Raw genomic sequence first — 17,674 nt, 5'->3', positions numbered from 1 at the left:
TTTACCTGTGATGGACGGGACCATATCCACTACTTTTTCATAGGATTTTCCATTCAAGGGCATTGCTGTTTCTATACCAGCCTGTGATGTAGCCAGCCAATATACTCTCCACCACATAGTGATAGAAGTTTGTCCAAGTTTTAGATGTTATGTTGAATCTTCACAAACTTTCTAGGAAGTAGAGGCGCAGCCGGGCTTTCTTCATAATTTCACTTAGGTGCTGTGCCCAGGAAAGGTCCTCTGACATGATAACAGTGAGGAATTTAACTTTGCTGACCCTCTTCACCTCCAATTCTCCAATGAAGACAGACTCATGGATCTCTGATACTGATGGAGATTGTGGAGGAGATGTTGTTGCCAATCTGAACTGATTGTGGAGGATCAAATCGTACAAGGAAGCACTGAGGCGAAGGTTTTGAAGCTTGTTGATCAGTTTTCCTGTCATGAAATTTTATAGGTGGAGAACAATATTGTGCAGTAGAGATAGTTTGATAGGGAATCTTTGTTATGCAACAGTTTCTGTGCCCACCCCCTCTGATATTTCAGTGAACAAGTTAACAATGGCTTGGAAGCTGGCCTCCGAGCTGCATTCTGTGTATACTGCGGATAAAAATTGAAGCCGGGGTTAACCTTGGTTCTAGAGTTGTGATATGTTAAGTAGATTCCGATTTGTTTGAAAGCTTAGCTCCGCCCTCCCCCCATGGGAAGCTTGTTGAAGGTGAATTATAGAAATTCACTGAGTTAGATCTAGAAATGTTGGAGCAATTGCACAGCCTTGTTGGATACTGGTCTTCACTGAACTGATCTGGACATTTTGGTTAGGATCATTGCTTGTGCACCAAGTGGATGAATTCTTGTGGGCAGCTGAATTTAAATATTTCATTCAATAATCCTTCTGATTGACAGTCAAAGGTTTAGTGAGTCAGAAAAAAATGGTTATGCACAGTGGTTAATGCTACTCCCTGCATTTCTTTTGACGTTGCGGAGGTGCAGAGTATGTCCGCTGTGCCTCTAGGTGAATGGTGTAAACAACATGGCTCAGAGAGCAGATTTTAGAAACCCGGAAGACCCTAGTGATGACTTCCACTTTGAGACTCCTTTATAGGTACCACGAATGAACTTGTCATAGAGTTAAACAACATGGAAACTCTTCTGTCATCCAGAGTCTTGTGTCCTTTTCTCAATGCGATCATGATTTTGGAACCTCTGAAGTTTCCTGATACATGATAAGATTGTTGATTTCTGACTGAAGCCCTTCACTGCCGAGTTTCTGAATTTACTTGGGGATACCATCTGCGCCCAAGGCCTTGTTTTTCATTTGGGTTCTCAGAAGACAAATAGTTCAAGCTAGCTGTAAGAGAAGTGACACCAATAAATCTTGCATATGAGCAGCCTGGAAGAAGTTGGCCTTCTGCATGCATTGGTGAAAAATGGTGACCAGAAATGGCAGTTTACAATCCCCATCAGTGGCTCACTAAAAATAGATTTAAGTTGGAGAGGCATTCATATTTGATTACAAATCATTGTCACATCATCTGTTTCTCATGTGATTAGAATGGCAAATGGTATTTTACTAGAATTGGTAAGCTTATTTGTTCATTCATAGGTAGATGTACCTATTAAGCCACAGCGCAGGTAATTATGATGGACAAAAGTTCCTAGTAATTGAGAAGGCTCCTGATTTGTGCCCCACTGAGGAATAAATCTGATTTTACATGCAAAACTCCTGTGATAATTATCGTAGCTCATATTCAGATGTCATGAGACTAATATGATTTGTAGCCACTAGGCCACAGGGGGAATTAAATTCCCGACAAATAGTGTTCAGAAGCATGTCTTGCTGGTTGTGGATGTGTTACTGAACAGAGCTAAAATGAAAACAAATTCTGACCTAAGGAGAATAAAGTGCAGCTTAGAATCTAATGAGAGACACAAGATGATAACAGCAATTTCAATAGATATGGCCTGGCATTAACAGCAGCAGTGAAATCAGGTTGAGTTAGTGTTTCACAGATGTGTGAAGTGATGTCTGTTTATTTTATTTAACAAATATATAGAATATGTCATTTCTATCTTATGCTTGAAACCAAAATTACCAATTTCAGACTAAATTGCACCTGCCCAACACATTATTCAGTCACTGTAAACTTAATTCATAAATTTAAATTGCACTCTTGTATACTTTGGGTAGGACTCCCAGAGCAAATCCATTGTCCTCATAAATACTTCAGGACTTTGCGCCCTGTAATAAGGTTTTAAATGACAAATGATCTGAGTAATTGATGCAATGCAGTGCTCCCCAAACATTAGTTCATTAAGACGCATGGGATATTTCCTAAATAATTAATAATATTGAGGAAGTGTTTCAAAAGAAAAATGCTTAATAAATATAAAAACAAGAAACAACTGCTTGAGAATCAAAATCTAATTAAAATGGTTAAATTGTGACCTATCAAAGAAAGATCTGGATGACTTATGAAATTCCACACCACAAATCTGGGCAAATCTTCTGTGTAGTATAACCCACGGAAGTAAGTTTCCATGTAAATGAGTTAAGCATAAGCCTGTCAACTCTTTTGTGAATCCAGTGACAATCACTGTTCTTTGAAAGCTGCCAGCAAAGTTAGAATTTATGTTTTGGCTCACAATCAAGGATGACATTCACTGGCATGTACAAGCATTTGTGAACTTACGTTCATCCTAAATGCCATTGCCCGAATCATATTTAGCACCAAATCTATATATCCATAGCCCTAGGGCTCCTAGAACAGTGAAGGCTTCCACACCAGCACCATGCTGATTTTTAAAAGTCTTATCTTCAAGTGCCACCAAGGGGTTGTTCCTCTATTTCTCTTCAACATTCTCATCTCCGTGATTATTGAAGAAAAATGTATCCTCATGTATCATGCACCCTGTTTTGGTAGCAACGTCTAGAGCAAGAGCACTTAGCTCTACGTTCTTGAGAACTTCTCTTCCCAGTCTTCTTTTAAGAGCATTCCTAAAAATGATCTTCTTGACCAAATATTTGGCCACCTGCCCTAGTCCTGCTTTTGAGTCTTGAGGTCAATTTTTGAATGATAACACTCCAGTGAAATATCTTAGAATAATAATTTAGATGAAAAACACTATACAAATGGAAATTTATCATATATAGTTCAGTCAGATAATTGAAAAAGCACTCCGTTGGTAAGGGCCATTAGAAATTAGAAGTACTATTTTGTTAACTGGAAAGTGCAATGGCCAAAGGTATCAATAAAAATATGTACAGTGGATTCCACTTAATTGGGCTATCAATTAATTGGAGCAGCCACTTATTTGGGAAAACTCACAAAGAACAAAAACTAATTGAGAAAATAGCCCGGATTGCCTTCATTTACTTGGGACAACATGGCACTTAATTGGGACAGGAGACTGTTGCCAAACAGTTTTTAACTAGCATTAATCACATGCACTTGCATGGTTGTGAGACACTACTCAATGTTTAGAGCAAACAGTTTTTAAATAGTGCCAATTTTGTGTGTTTGTCTTCAAAAATCAGTGATTTTTGTCACTGACAATCAGCACTGGCGCACCTCAGGGATGTGTGCTTATCCCATTCCTTTACTCTCTCTATACCAAGACTATCTGGCTAGGTATAGTTCAAATGCCATCTATAAATTTGCTGATGATACAACCATTGTTGGCAGAATCTCAGATAGTGTCAAGAGGATGTACAGGAGCGAGATATACCAACCAGTTGGGTGGTGTCACAATAACAACCTTGCATTCAATGTCAGTAAGACCTAAGAGCTGTTTGCAGACTTCAGAACGGGTAAGACGAAGGAAAACAAACCAATCCTCATTGAGGGATCAGAAGTGGAGAGAGCGAGCAATTTCAAGTTCCTGGGTGTCAAGATCTCTGAGGATCTAACCTGGTCCCAACATATCAATGCAGCTATAAAGAAGACCAGACAGTAGCTATATTTCATTAGGAGTTTGAGGAGATCTGGTTTGTCACTTAAAACACTCAAAAGCTTCTACAGATGTACTATGGAGAGCAGTCTGACTGGTTGGATCATTGTCTGGTATGGGAAAGGGGGCTGCTGCACAGGATTATAGCAAGCTACAGAGAGTTGTAAAATTAGTTAACTCCATCATGTGTACTAGCCTATGTGGTATCCAAGACATCTTCAAGGAGTGGTTCTTCAGAAAATTGGCTTCCATCATCATGGACCCCCACCATCCAGGACATGCCTTCTTCTCATTGTTACCATTAGGAAGGAGGTACAGAAGCCTAAAGACACACACTCAGTGATTCAAGAGCAACTTCTTGCCTCTGCCATCCGATTTCTAAATGGACATTGAACTCATGAAGACCACCTCTCCACCTTTTTTAAAACATGTTCTTTTTGCACTACTTACTCTAATATAACTATTTAATATACATATATACTTACTGTAATGTGTTTATTTATCATTTATTGCATTATACTGCTGCCGCAAAGTTAACAAATTTCACAACATTTGGCAGTGATATTAAGCCTGTTTCTGATTCTGATAGTTGGCAAGAAGTAAGCAGTAAGACAATGCAGAACCGTTTTGCTCACTGCAGTTTCAAGCATTTAGGGTTGGAGATGTCAGAAACGACCAGGAGTGAAAATAAAACAGTTTCACTACTTCTGCAAGTTAGGAATTCTGAAGAACTTGAAGGTATCAGCAATCATCTTGAATATTGCAATGGAATGATTTGAAGGATGCAATTGTCAGAAGTATTATATGATGGCAATCCACTATCAGGACTAGGTGTCTGCACAAATTTTTTTCCATTTGCAGTCAATCAAAGAAACATGGCAGCCTACTCTGGATGAATTCCTCCATTGATAACTATTAGGAACAAATACACAGTTTTATAGTATTGTATTAGTGGTATTCTAATTTGTGCTGTATTTCATTTAAATATAGGATTTGTTACTCACATAAATGGTAGGTTGTCATTTTTTAATATACCTTTATAACTATTTCCATGAAACTTTAGGTAATTCTGGGCAGCCACTTAATTGGGTCAAAACATACGGATCTCAATATGTCCCAATTAACCAGAATCCACTGTACAATTTTTTTTTAAAACTTTTTGACCGTGTTCAGTGTTTTTGAGTCACTGGTTAGAGTTTGAGCTAAAATGGAGGGATACAGATAATACACAAGGGGGGGGTCATTTAATATAAATTGGCATCAACATCGTGGGCTTTATAGCCTGTCCAGTGATGCACTCTTCTATGCTTTAAAGTAAAATGTTACTCCTGTGTTTTTCTGAAAAATATCTGATTGTGTTTGTTTTAAGAGCTATTGGTTACTCCAGTAAATTGAACCAATTTACCAAAAGGGAGCTTCTTTACTTGCCCAACAAGTTTCATGAGAATTAGCACTTGAATAGGACACATGATATTTATTCATTAAGATATATCATCTCATCATGAAATAAAGTGCATCACCAGTGCAGGGTTTAGACTATCAGCCAATGAAATATGTCCTGAATGTAACTGTTGAAGATCAAGCACATAGTGCATAAAACAACAAGGTTATACTCTTGTTAAAATATTGCTCCTGTCTTCTCAATGAAAAGCTCACCTTTAGCCCCTGGCTAACTCGTATATCTGCTGGTTTCAAGTAAGTCAGTTTAGCACAGAATCCCAAATATAACTCCACGGTAGAAATCTAATGTAATCTACAAGAATGGAAAAAAATGATTGATATTAGTACTTCACCCATTTTCAGTTCAGATACAGATGCCAATCATGTCCGCTATCCATAAATTATTGCCAACATATCAATCCATATCAATTATGGAAGACGCTTGAAGTGAATGGTGAATCACAATCAGGTTTAATATCATTGGCATATGTTGTGAAATGAGTTATTATGCAGCAGCAGTACAGTGCTATACATAATAAAGAAGTGATAATTTACAATAAGCAATAACTAAATAAATAAATAAATATTTATTTGCAGGAGCCTCAGGACTCACACCAATAGGTTCAACAACAGTTATTACCCTTCAACTATCAGGTTCTTGAACCAGAGGGGATAACTTCACTCAACTTCACTTGTCCCATTACTAAACTATTTCCACAACCAATGGATTCATTTTCAAGGACTCTTCATCTTATGTTCTTTATACTTATTGTTTATTTATTTATTACTTGTTTTATTTTCTTTTGTATTTGCGCTGTTTGTTGTCTTTTGCGCACTAGTTGTCCACCCTGTTGGGTGCATTCTTTCACTGATTTTGTTATGGTTATTGGTAAAGGCCTCTCCACCATCTTCAAAACCTACAAAGTGCACTGAAGCAGGAAAGCAGTATCAATCATCAAGAACTCCCACCAACCAGGCCATACTCTCTTCTCGCCATCAAGTTGGAGGCCTAGGTCTTACACCACCAGGTTCAAGAACAGTTACTACCCCTCAAGCATCATATTCTTGAACCAGAATGGAGAACTTCACTCACCCCAACATTGAGCAGATCCCACAACCTCTAGACTCACTTTCAAGGACTCTAAATTCACATACTCAATATTGATTACATCTTTATTTATTATTATTATTGACACTTATTTTTACTCAGCTCAAGCTGGTGAAGCTGAGATACAGGCATAGAAAAGCCTACTCATTTCTCAATTGCTAGGAACTTTTGGACTATTTTAGTGGTGTTTTGTATTTTGGCTTTCTGAAGATTTACATAGATATTGCTGAGTAGGCCTAATTGCTTAATGCTTTTGTTTAGTGCCTTTGGGATGATACCAGTTATAGATATTACTATTGGGACAATGTATATCCATTTCATGTTCCAAAGTCTTTCAATTTCTTCTTTTAATTCAGCATAATTCTGATGTTTGTCACTTATTGATTTCTGTAGGTTTTGTATGCTTGGAATGGTTGTATCTATTGAATAAGTTGTTCTTCCTTGTTTAGCCTGTATTATTATATCCAGACAGTTATTAAAGATTATCCTATCTGTAATAATGGATCAGTCACAATATAATTTGTGGTATTCTGATTCTAAAACTGGATCAGGTAGGTATGATTTCTTTTATGAGTTTCTATTTTAAAACAAGATTTTGGTAAACAATGTTTGCCACTTGATTGTGCCTGTGTAAGTAATCAGATTCTGTCAAACTGCTACAGGATCCTGTAATCTGTTGGATTGTTTCTGATGTTTCTTAGCATTTTCACATTTATCATCTTGAATTTGTTGGTCTTTTATTACATACCTTTGATAATTTTGTGTTAACCACCAGGTCCTGTATTGCCACAAGGAACCCCTCTGTTTCTGGGAAGAAGTCTCCAACTCTGACCCAGGCATTTAACACTTCCTTGCCAAATTTCAGTCTGCTCAGACCGTGGAGTTGTCTTCCATGGAGGGTCATTCTACTACACTTAAATGAGAGCACTGCCCAGAAAAAAAGAAGAATTTATCACTACTGAAGAAAATAATGATATACCTCACTATCATCAAGAACCCCCACCATCCAGGCCATGCTCTCTTCTTGCCATCAGGATGAAGGTCTCAGGTCCTACACCACCAAATTCAGGAACAGCTATCACCCCTCAACCATTGTATTCTTGAACCAGAGTGGATAACCTCACTTACCCCAACACTGAACTGATTCCACAAACTATGAACTCACTTTCAAGGACTCTAAACTCACATTCCCAAAACTAGTTACATAATTACTTCAATAGTGATAATTTCTTCATTTTTCTGGGCTGTGCTCTCATTTAAGTGTGGTGCTGTATTCTTCTTATCACAATTGCATATGCTCATGTGGAGTGCTTATTTTCATTGATGAAAATATATACTTAGAAGTTAAATCTGACCCGTTGTGTAATTTTTTAATATCTATTACTCCTCTTCTTCCTTATGTCCTAGGTAGTGTTATTATAGGCATCCGTTAGTCTCGTGAGACCATGGATTTGCGCCTTGGAAGGTTTCTGGGGCGCAGGCCTGGGCAAGGTTGTATGGAAGACCAGCAGTTGCCCATACTGCAAGTCTCTCCACGCCACCGATGTTGTCCAAGGGAAGGGCACTAGGGCCCATACAGCTTGTCGTCGCAGAGCAATGTGTGGTTAAGTGCCTTGCTCAAGGACAAAGCCTCAGCTGAGGCTCAAACTAGCGACCTTCAGATCACCAGACCGACCCCTTAACCACTTGACCACGTGCCAACACACAAGGTCGTGTTAATCTAAATGCATTTAAGTGTACTTAATGTTCTCTGAAATTGGTCATTTCAGTTCTTATTTTTCTTTTCAATTTTCTAGATCGGTTTCACACCAAGATATTATGTCACTTTGGGTAAGCAAATGTGTTTATTGCCTTTATTGTATTTTTACAGTTGAACTCTGGCAGATTTTCGTAAGCCTTGAAGTAAATTCTGTCAAAAGTTTTTTCTTTAGTTCCAAGGGTTTAGATGGGGCAGAATTTGTTAAGTGTGTCCAGGATGGATTCCTGTCACAGTATGTGGACAGGCCGACCAGGGGGAATGCCATACTAGATCTAGTACTAGGTAATGAACCGGGTCAGGTCACAGATCTCTCAGTGGGTGAGCATCTGGGGGACAGTGACCACCGCTCCCTGGCCTTTATAATTATCATGGAAAAGGATAGAATCAAAGAGGACAGGAAAATTTTTAATTGGGGAAAGGCAAATTATGAGGCAATAAGGCTAGAACTTGCGGGTGTGAATTGGGATGATGTATTTGCAGGGAAATGTACTATGGACATGTGGTCGATGTTTAGGGATCTCTGCGGGATGTAATGGATAAATTTGTCCCAGTGAGGAAGATAAAGAATGGTAGGGTGAAGGAACCATGGGTGACAAGTGAGGTGGAAAATCTAGTCAGGAGGAAGAAGGCAGCATACATGAGGTTTAGGAAGCAAGGATCAGATGGGTCTATTGAGGAATATAGGGAAGCAAGAAAGGAGCTTAAGAAGGGGCTGAGAAGAGCAAGAAGGGGGCATGAGAAGGCCTTGGTGAGTAGGGTAAAGGAAAACCCCAAGGCATTCTTCAATTATGTGAAGAAAAAAAGGATGACAGGAGTGAAGGTAGAACCGATTAGAGATAAAGGTGGGAAGATGTGCCTGGAGGCTGTGGAAGTGAGCGAGGTCCTCAATGAATACTTCTCTTCGATATTCACCAATGAGTGGGAACTTGATGATGGTGAGGACAATATGAATGAGGTTGATGTTCTGGAGCATGCTGATATTAAGGGAGAGGAGGTGTTGGAGTTGTTAAAATACATTAGGACAGATAAATCCCCGGGGCCTGACGGAATATTCCCCCGGCTGCTCCACGAGGCGAGAGAAGAGATTGCTGAGCCGCTGGCTAGGATCTTCATGTCCTCGTTGTCCACGGGAATAGTACCGGAGGATTGGAGGGAGGTGAATGTTGTTCCCTTGTTCAAAAAAGGTAGTAGGGATAGTCTGGGTAATTATAGACCAGTGAGCCTTACGTCTGTGGTGGGAAAGCTGTAGGAAAAGATTCTTAGTGATAGGATCTATAAGCATTTAGAGAATCATGATCTGATCAGGGACAGTCAGCATGGCTTTGTGAAGGGCAGATCGTGTCTAACTAGCCTGATAGAGTTCTTTGAGGAGGTGACCAGGCATATAGATGAGGGTAGTGCAGTGGATGTGATCTATATGGATTTTAGTAAGGCATTTGACAAGGTTCCACACAGTAGGCTTATTCAGAAAGTTAGAAGGCATGGGATCCAGGGAAGTTTTACCAGGTGGATTCAGAATTGGCTTGCCTGCAGGAGGCAGAGGGTGGTGGTGGAGGGAGTACATTCAGATTGGAGGATTGTGACTAGTGGTGTCCCACAAGGATCTGTTCTGGGACCTCTACTTTTCGTGATTTTTATTAATGACCTGGATGTGGGGGTAGAAGGGTGGGTTGGCAAGTTTGCAGACGACACAAAGGTTGGTGGTGTTGTAGATAGTGTAGAGGATTGTCAAAGATTACAGAGAGACATTGATAGGATGCAGAAGTGGGCTGAGAAGTAGCAGATGGAGTTCAACCTGGAGAAGTGTGAGGTGGTACACTTTGGAAGGACAAACTCCAAGGCAGAGTACAATGTAAATGGCAGGATACTTGGTAGTGTGGAGGAGCAGAGGGATCTCGGGGTACATATCCACAGATCCCTGAAAGTTGCCTCACAGGTGGATAGGGTAGTTAAGAAAGGTTATGGGGTGTTAGCTTTCATAAGTCGAGGGATGGAGTTTAAGAGTCGCGATGTAATGATGTAGCTCTGTAAAACTCTGGTTAGGCCACACTTGGAGTATTGTGTCCAGTTCTGGTCACCTCACTATAGGAAGGATGTGGAAGCATTGGAAAGGGTACAGAGGAGATTTACCAGGATGCTGCCTGGTTTAGAATGTATGCATTATGATCAGAGATTAAGGAAGCTAGGGGTTTACTCTTTGGAGAGAAGGAGGATGAGAGGAGACATGATAGAGGTGTACAAGATAATAAGAGGAATAGATAGAGTGGATAGCCAGTGCCTCTTTCCCAGAGTACCACTGCTCAATACAAGAGGACATGGTTTTAAGGTAAGGGGTGGGAAGTTCAAGGGGGATATTAGAGGAAAGTTTTTTACTCAGAGAGTGGTTGGTGCATGGAATGCACTGCCTGAGTCAGTGGTGGAGGCAGATACACTAGTGAAGTTTAAGAGACTACTAGACAGGTATATGGAGGAATTTAAGGTGGGGGCCTATATGGGAGGCAGGGTTTGAGGGTCGGCACAACATTGTGGGCCAAAGGGCCTGTACTGTGCTGTACTATTCTATGTTCTATGTTCTATGTTCTGTGTTTATCACACTATGATCTATTTTCTTCGCTCATTGATAACCCAGATACTTATGCTTCATATTCATCCATTGATTGTATTATATCCTGCTGCTCTGTTTTGTATTCTATTAGCTCTAGTGCTCCTTTCTTTGTGTTTAATGTTCTGCATATTATTGTTATTATTACTATTATATTTTTTCTTTGTATTTGCAGAATTTTGCGTATGGGTTGTTTGTCTGTCTTTACTGTGTGTATTTTTCATTGATTCTGTTGTATTTTTTATATTTACTGTGAATGAATCTCAGGATAGTATATGATTACATATATGTACTTTGATAATACATTTACTATGGATTTTAATGAGGTATAGATGATATTTACACAGCTAAGCCCTATGACCCTAGGACTCAATTGGGAGGAGAATTTAGCTGCTATGTTGCAAAAGAAGGCAATTGGAAAAAAATGAACCCATTAAGATAGTAACATAATAGATAAGCATATAAAGGTAAATTTGGAAGCATGTATATTGGAAAAAGTTCAGAGTATTGAATTATTGAACACTTCACACAAAGTGTAATCAACATATAAAATTGGCATCTGATGGAGGTAATGGAGCCAAAATTATGTTCCTTCAGCAAAATCTTATTAATTTTGAAAATTTCTGGCACTTATCCCATTATATTGGAAAGTACCATGGTACACTCAGTGGCCACTTTACTGGGTACACCTGTTCACTAATGCAAATATCTAATCAGCCAATCATGTAGCAGCAACACAATGCATAAAAGCACACAGACATGGTCAAGAGGTTCAGTTGCTGTTCATACCAAATATCAGAATGGGAAAGAAATGTGATCCGAGTAACTTTAACTGTGGAATGATTGTTTGTGCCAGACCGGGTGGTTTGAGTATCAGAGAAACTGCTGATTTCCTGTGATTTTCACACAGTCTCTGGAGTTTACAGAGAATGGTGCAAAAAACAAATAAGAAAAAAATCCAGTGAGCAGCAGTTCAGCGGGGAAAAATGGCTTGTTAATGAGATAGATCAGGGGAGAATGGCCTGACTAGTTCAAGCCTACAGGAAGGAGACAGTAACTCAAATAGTCATAGTCATAGTCATACTTTATTGACCCTGAGGGAAATTGAGGGAGCATGCATTGCAACAGTGGTGTGCAGGAGAGCATCTCTGAATGAACTACCCATCGAACTTTGAAGCAGATGGGCTACAGCAGCAGAGAGCCTCACTGGATCCAACTCCTGTATCTAATAAAGTGGTCACTAAGTGTATATGATAAAGTGAAAAATGTGTCATATACAGAAGAACCATGTTCTAGTTCACTTCTCATTTTCTGCACTTCCATTGAAAACCTAAAGTTGTATTTCTCACTATAACTCTCATTGTAAATGGATCTGAGCCTTGGCTCAAGATACGTGACAAGTTTTGGCAGGAGTTCACATTTTAATGTGTTGGCATCAGCAAATTCAGTCTACTGCTAGGCGCATTTCTATTGTGGTTACTTATTACTTGTACTCTGATTTTTATAGAATAATGGGTTTGCAATTACATAGAATTTCTAGCAAGTGATCGTGCTGGGTACAGAAGAGAGTGCAGTTTCTAAAATCTGGAGCAACACACAAAGTGCTGGAGGACTATCAGGTCAGACTGCATCTATGGGTGGAAACAGATAGTCAGCTTTTCAGGTCGAGAGCCTACACCTGCCCCAAAAGATGGAGGAAAGTAGGCAGTAAAAAAATAAGTGCCAAGAAGGGGTAGATCAAAAGCTGGTAGGCAATGGGAGGATCCATTTGAGGAGGGCTGGCAGGCCAACGGAGAGTGTCAAAAGCATCAGAAGCTAGAAGGTGATGGGTGGAAGGAGGAGAATGAAATAAAGGGAAAGAGGTGGGGAGAGGAAATGGAGGGAGGAGGTGGGGGTAAATAGTTATGGTGATAAGGTCAGGTTGATCAGGAGGAGTGAGAAAAGAGAAAAGGAACAAAGGGGAAGCAGGTAGCAGAAGCTGAATCTTCATTCATGTTGCTCGGTTGCAGGTGACTCAGGTGGAATATAAGATGTGGTTCCTTTAATTTACTGGCCACTGCTTGAAGATTAAAATCAATGTGGGATTCAGAGAAAAAGAAGATAGATTTGGTACATAATTTCTTTCATTAGCACAGATTATATCCTTAATAGATCTGTTCCAGGAATTAGATATTATTGGTCTAAGAAAGGTTGAGAAGAGATTTGATAGACATGTACAAGAGTATGGCAGATTTAGGTAGATTAGGTCAAGGGAAGCCATTCCCATTAATAAATGATTCAAGGATAATGGGACAGAGTTGTAAATTTATGGATAAAAGTACAAGAAATTCTGATTTGATGGAGACAGACGTGAGAGTACAGAGGAACATCTGGAAAACTTCTGGAATGTTTGCTTCGCTGCCACTGCTACTGTGTGGTAACTGGAATCTCCGGAGCAGAAGGACCCAAATCCTTGGCTTTGCTTGCTTCAGCGGCCACGGCTAGGTCAAAGGTGCTCAGGAGGCTGTATCGGAGGGGCTGGTCAGAGGCTCGAAGTTTTTGGACAGAAGGACTCAGTGTCGGCTGTGGTCGGCTGCTTCCAAGGCATCGGCAAGTTGATGGTGCCTGGAGGTTTATGGCAGGGAGTTTCTCCCTTTTGCCGCCTGCTATCGGGGACGATTGGGAGTTGATCGACTCGGGGACTTTGAGATTTTTTTTTTTACCGTGCCCATGGTTTGTTTATCATTAAATTATGGTATTGCTTTGCACTGCTGTAACTATATGTTATAATTATGTAGTTCTGTCGGTGTTAGTCTTTGGTTTGTCCTGTTTTCTGTGATATCACTCCGGAGAAACATTGTATCATTTCTTAATGCATGTATGCATTTCTAAATGACAATAAAAGAGGATTGAGTGTTCTCATAATCTAAAGAAATATTTGAATAAACACCTTTTTTTTCTCAGGATGCTTTTGTGGTTATTGCCTTTGGGGTGCTGGAAACAGTATCCTCAAAAGGGAGTTAGACACATGAGAGAGAATGACCTGGTGGGGTATGGGGAAAGAGTATAAGGATGAATTGTCTACTTGGGACCAGCATAGATTCAATAGGCCAAATGGCATCTTGTTAACCCAATAGCACATCTATGATTCCAAACTCTGGAATCAGATCCATTAATTGGAGGGGCTGAGATATTACAGGGTTCTATGGAGTCATTTAATAAGCTCAAGTTCAATAGTCTTATTTATCTATAACCATCTTGTGATCTTATAATATAGTAACCTCACATAACAAAGAAGTGAAGTTCAAACTTGATAAAGGTCGAAAAGAGGCAGCATCAGAGCAGTAACCTATCATACTCAACCAATTCTCTTTTAGTTTAGCTTCGATGTAACAAAGCATTGGGCAGAGTCTAGAATAGTTGGGGAATCTCACTGAAGTTCAATCCCACAGTTCTTAATTCTTTTCTTAAGAGTTTCTCACTTGGAAATTAGTCCCCCTTTAACAATACCCATAACACATTTTATTGAACTCCAAAACCTACACAACAAATGCGCGCTAAAAACCTCTTACATAATAACGTCATCACGTGAGACCAGACTCTTAAAGCCAAACCCCAACTCAGTGTCGGTGGTTATGAATTATGTACATTTCTCCCAATTACGTTACCCTACAGTTTGATGTTTGTGACACTGGTTTCACCACTAAGTCTTTTAACCCCTGAGAAGAGGGGCTAGAATGTGAGTACACTTAAAGTTAATGATGCAGGAAGTATCATAATGGCATGAACAAGAGTTTGGTTGGCTAACAGGAAACAGAGGGTGGGCATAGATGGAACTTTATCCACTTGTCTACATTTATCAGTGTGCCACAACGATTGATACCTTTTATTTATATAAATACTTTGGATGAAAGCATCAAGCTATAGGTACTAAAGATGCTGAGGATACAAGTTAAGTGGGAAGGTAACTGGGGAAGTCTATGAAGAAGCCTCCCAGGGAATATATATAAGTTAAGTATGTTTCGAGGTCATTTAAAAGAATTGAAAAGGTTTGTATAAACACCAGAACCTACTCATAGTCTGAGAGCTGCTTTCATTTGTGGGGCATCTCTCAATGCAGCCCACCAAAAAAAGAGAAGTCCAGGCTGCAGGAAGCAGATTATCTATCTAGTCAGTGAGCTAGGTGCAGGATAATTGGATGCACTGAATTCTTTTTCCCTAGCTCACGTCACTGAGGGGCCACATGCCACGTGTCTACTTTAGGATGTTTCTCAGAAGTCGGACAGCCTGATTTTTACCGATTCTGATCCAGCTATATTCATAGTATTTTGGTCTACGAGGCCTAACTGATGACATATTTCTTACCAGAAAGAATAGAAATGTTCTTGCTGACACCACAGTGTTCCTAAAGATTTTCAGGGTATTCTTCCAATCACCTCTCAGTATTTGTTCAAGTGCTGCTACCAGTGACAACCACATGAAATTAATATCTGCTTTGCTACCAAGCTGCCTGGTGGCACTCAGCTCTATCTATCTGAAATAAATTAATGGGGAACAATGTAGATTAGCCTTTTGGTCTGTCTGTTCCACCATAGGAATCGTTTTCATCAGTTAGTTCTTATTAGTTAGTCAGCAGAACGGTAACATATCCTTCACATTGCCAATCCCTTTTAATTGGATCAGTGTTGAGTGATGTGTAAATTAATAGTTTGGCAGATGCAGATTTATATGCTCAGTTTGTAGAATTACACATTGAATCTAAGTATCAATTGTTAGCACCACATGACAGTCCAACCAAAAGGAACAACTTCGATGCCAGCTCTGCAGTGGCAGTGGGTGACTCAGTCTCCAATTTTCTTTTCTCCATGACTGACAGAGCAATTATTTGTTTGAAGCAGGCAATTTCCCACATGGTGAGTTTCCGATTGTACCATCTCAAGCAGACAAAATGATTTCATTCCTTGGCAGTAAAAGATGCAAAAATAAGTGTTATTTATCAGCTTGCTTATTCCATAGACCACCAAGAATTTATCCTTATGAGAATGCAACTTGTCTATCTGGTCTCCTCCCCAAGGCCCTTGCAAAAGTACTTCCCCATCACCGAGACCAATGAAGTAAAACTTCAGAATATTCAATCCCCTGTTTCTTCTCCTTGTCTCTGGTCTGGTGCCTTCCAGAGATAAGCCTCACTTATCCACTACTATTTCACTTGCTCTGAGTTGTGGTGACATTTGTTCTTTAGTGGAATCCAGAATTAGCATCAATGCCTCATTGCAACAGATTCATTTTCTTTATAGTTCCAACCTAGTTTTCATTGCCACAGAGGTTGATGCTGTCAGACGGATTCCAGTGGGATTCTGTACATACCACTACCACTTTGGAAAAAATTGGAACAACAGCTGCCAGAGAGCTTGTTCCAAGAATGATGGCCAAGAGCGAAATTCAAGCAATTTTTGAAGTTACCAGACAGTAAGCTTGATTTTTACAGCCAAAACACTTCCCAGTCATTTTAGATTCTGAGAAGAAGACAGCAAATATGCTCACGCCACAATCGTTTTCAGCTTGAGGGTTGCAAACAGGCTTGACCCCTTGCAAGTGCCTTCCATCCTGATGTCTTGCACAGAATTTTAATCTTTGTATGGAGAATATTTCTGAATACAGTACTTAGAAACAGTGAAATAGTGTTTAATTTGTATAGGAGGCTACTTAGAGTAGTGTGAATTATCAGAGTCTCCATATTCATTGAGTCACAGAGTTGCAAAATCGTATGACACAGCAATGGACCATTCAGCCCATCACATAAATTTCAAACTGTCTGTACTGATCCCATTTGCAACCATCAGGTGCATAAGTTGTTGCCACTTATAGGTCTTGCAATCAAAGTGTCTCTTCAACACAGATACTATATCTGACATTATCTCCTCAGACTGCAAGTTCCAGGTATCAATTTCTGTGTAAAAGAACTCTACCCTGATATCTCCCTTAAAACTCCTTCCTTTCATCTGAAACCTATGTTCTCTTGTAGGTGATAGCTCATCATGGGAAAAATATTCTAACCACTTCATCCATGTATTGTACATACATCAGTCAAGTCACCGCTCAGTCTCCTATGCTCCAGGGAAACAAAGCCCAAAACTAAGATCCTCTAGTCTGGGCAACATACTAGTGAGTCTGCTCTGAAATCTCTGCAGAGCAATCACATCCTTCCAATAACGTGACGACCAGATCTGCAAACAATACTCTAAGTGCAGTCTAACCAGTGTTTTGTAAGGATACGTTATAATATCCAGTTTTTATATTCTATGCCCTGACCTACAAAAGCAAACATACCATATGCCTTCTTCCCCACTTGTCTACCTGTTGCCACTTGTTGGGAGCCATGGACTTGAACCCCAGTGCCCCTCTGTTCATCAACATTCCTCAGCAATCCATCATTTACGTTTTGCATCGTACCTCTATCTGACTTCCTAAAATGTATCACGTTATCCTTGTCAGAATTAAATTCCACCTACTAAAGCTCTACCCAAATTTCCATCTGATTTGTGTTCTGCACAGCTTTAGGCAAGCATCCTCTTCATCTACGACATCACCAAATTTCAGGTCATTCAAAAGCTGGTTGAATTTGTCAGCTCACCTTCGAAGCCATGAGCCTTAATCTTCTGAATCAGCCTACCATGTGAGACATTGTCTTATTAAAGTCCATATACACAACAGCAGCCTCATTGTGATCATCAATATTTTTAGTTAACTTGTCAAAAATAATTCAGAGTAATGAGGCAAAATCTTCCTCTATACATGCCATGCTGACTATCTTTGATCGGGATCCGCTTTTCAA

The 17,674-nt window shown here is 39.7% G+C and overlaps 1 long non-coding RNA gene across 1 annotated transcript; it reads left to right on the top strand.

Annotated features, from left to right (window-relative positions):
• Nucleotides 1-8,005: 8,005 nt before the first annotated feature.
• On the top strand, nt 8,006-11,154 carry LOC134359112 (uncharacterized). The gene is made up of 3 exons (XR_010021051.1): nt 8,006-8,208; nt 8,296-8,329; nt 11,036-11,154. It is a non-coding gene; the product is annotated as an uncharacterized LOC134359112 (long non-coding RNA).
• Nucleotides 11,155-17,674: the final 6,520 nt, after the last annotated feature.

Source organism: Mobula hypostoma, chromosome 1 (genome assembly GCF_963921235.1).
Source record: "Mobula hypostoma chromosome 1, sMobHyp1.1, whole genome shotgun sequence".
Classification (NCBI taxonomy): Eukaryota; Metazoa; Chordata; class Chondrichthyes; order Myliobatiformes; family Myliobatidae; genus Mobula; species Mobula hypostoma.
This window is presented reverse-complemented; position numbering and strand designations above follow the sequence as displayed.